The sequence below is a fragment of the Acanthisitta chloris genome, unplaced genomic scaffold (assembly GCF_000695815.1).
Source record: "Acanthisitta chloris isolate BGI_N310 unplaced genomic scaffold, ASM69581v1 scaffold25398, whole genome shotgun sequence".
NCBI classification, from domain to species: Eukaryota; Metazoa; Chordata; class Aves; order Passeriformes; family Acanthisittidae; genus Acanthisitta; species Acanthisitta chloris.
This window is the reverse complement of record NW_008689037.1, coordinates 33,697-36,489: the sequence shown is the minus strand read 5'-3', so window position 1 is coordinate 36,489 and position 2,793 is coordinate 33,697.

Below are 2,793 nucleotides of genomic sequence, written 5' to 3'. Positions count from 1 at the left end.
TCTGTGGCTGGAATTTTGGCACATTTTCCCCCTTGAGTGTGGATGTCGATGTGTCAACACTAATGGTAAAGGCTACTCATGCTTGTTTTAGATTGCTAGGTTTTATTTGTTTTTTAATAAACAGCAAGGTGGTTTTTTTTTTTGATTTGTTTTTTAATAAACAGCAAGGTGGGGGGTTTTTTTTGTTGTTTTGCTCCATTTCTTTCTTTTCTCTCCATGCCGTCCTCTTTCTTTCATCCTCCCAGCCTTCCTTCTGATTGCCCATGTCAGCTAGCTCATGAACCTCTTCTGCAAATGGGGAACTATTAGTTCTAAGAGCAAAGCTCAGTGATCAGAAATGAAGGCAATGTAACTTAAGCTTATATGTTAAGAAAATCCTTTCCATAGTTTTGCTGAAATGCTTTGTTTCTGTATTTTAGAATAAATTAATTGGGAGACTTCTGGTACCTTGTTTTTGAGAGTCATAAAGTCTACAGAGAAATATGACTGCCTTCTTTACCCCAACTCTGATAAAAATGGCCTATGAAAACCAATCCAGAAAACCCTTGTACTCTTAATTAATTTCTATTGGCTTAATGCCAACTTCCCTGTCTCTCCACAGTCCCAAATTTGAGTTATTAGTTCACTGGAAATACAGACAAGTACAAACCATGACCAGAGATTTTGGAAGAAATCCCTGCATCAGCTTCACAGATTTCCCAGACAGATTATTTAGCAATTTAATGTGAATATCTTCTTTTTCAAGCCTAATTATGTTTTTAATAACAAAAAGTGTTTGGTCAGTTTTGAAAGCAAGAAACTGAGAAAATATGACTTCTTGCCATCTGCACGTGGATAAAGCAGACAGGGGAATCTCATGATGGTGTTACACTCATACCCCTTGCTTATCTCCTGACTCTCTGCTACTTTGGGCTTTTAAATCTTCCCCCCTCTTGTTTCTCCTGAAGTGTATGATCTGCCCAGACTCCCACAGCACAGATGCAGAGCCAGGGCTCCTACTCTTCAGAGCATAATTAAGCTGTTGCCCATCCCAGCATTTGGGATTTGTTGCCTTCTGGAACATTTCTCTCTGCTCCTCAGTTCCAGCAGGACCCACTTCCTGCAGCCATGAGAGGGGCAGAGCAGGCACAGTCCTCTCCTAGCCTGCAAATGCTCTGGCACCCCCTGCCCTGGTCTGATGGACACCTTGCTCTGGGCACACAGCCCCAGACAAATGGCTGTTTGAGCCATGCACACAGGCAAGGCAGTAGCAGGAAAAGAACAGAGAGCTGAAAAGCAGCAAAGCGCACTTCCTTTTCTTCCTCCTTATTCCAGTCATGTCTGTTGTACTGAAGTTATGCTTGCTTGCTTGCCTGTTTGCTTTTTGGTGGGAAGCAGAGGGGGTACAGGGATGTGGGGCCAGGACCCTGTGGCCACCAGCAAGGGTTTCACAGTCACTGTGTTTCACAAGATCCCTCTACAACTGGCTTGACGGTACAGGCTGTTTTCTCTCTCCCCCTCTGTTTGCTTTCATTGGCTGGAACCAGCTTTTTTCTAATTCCATCCCTTTCTGGGTTCCTATTTAGCTCCAATTAACACCAATAACATCAGTGCCCCAGACTTTTTGCCACAGTTGTGATAACAGATTCTCACACCTGCTGAGCTGTGGCTTTTCACTATCAGCTGGCTACTGATAACACCACAACACATCCTTCATAACAATGCCATGTAAGCAGCAGATCTCAAGACAAAATATTTCACACTTCCACTTATTGGGAATATCTTCCCTAAGGCCTTACTACACTAATGTGTAATTTTTGGCTTGGGATGCAACTGAGGGAGCAGATTGAAGTCCAGAAACCTCCCTGATACCTCTGCAGCACCCACAGCTCAGCATGCCAGGGATGCACACCCCCCTGGGCAGCCCAAACACAAGTCCCCAGAATAATGATGTCTTCCTTCACTTTTTATCTGGCCATTGTGGTTTGTAATGTGTCTACTGGCTGCTTGACCCTCCATGCAAGCTAGCCACATACCTCCTGAGGCTACCACAGCAAAGTTTAGCCATTGCTGTGCTGCAGCTGGCATAGATAAAATGAAATAAAGGCATAATGAGAAAGGAAAAATGTATTATTTGGCCTTTATTTTCAGGATATTAGTCTGCTGGATTTCTGAGTAAACAAGTAAGTAAGCATTTAAAAATCAATCTAGGTTCTGGCTTCTGAAGGGAATGAACTGCAAGTGTAAACACAATTAAAAGAAATTCCACTGTTTGTCAAAAATACTTTTTTCTACTAAAAAAAAAGAATGAAATTCACTGTTGCATCATTTAACATTCATTGCAAAAAATCAGTTTATCATAAGATTTATGCACTCAATATAGAGCAGCTTTTTTGTTACTTACTCCTGGGAGTAGTATGTTTCTTGTTCAGGAAAAGGTGCAGTTCCTGATAAGCTTTTAAATTCTCCCAAAGTATGTATATGCCAGCAACTATATATAATCAGTATATTTAGTTGGAGGACAACATTTAGTTTTGGGTGGTTTTGAACAGAAAGGGCTGCAGTTGCATTGCATCTCTTACTTCCATCAAAATCACTACTTACTCCTGGGAGTAGTATGTTTCTTGTTCAGGAAAAGGTGCAGTTCCTGATAAGCTTTTAAATTCTCCCAAAGTATGTATATGCCAGCAACTATATATAATCAGTATATTTAGTTGGAGGACAACATTTAGTTTTGGGTGGTTTTGAACAGAAAGGGCTGCAGTTGCATTGCATCTCTTACTTCCATCAAAATCACTAATACCGCTGATGAGT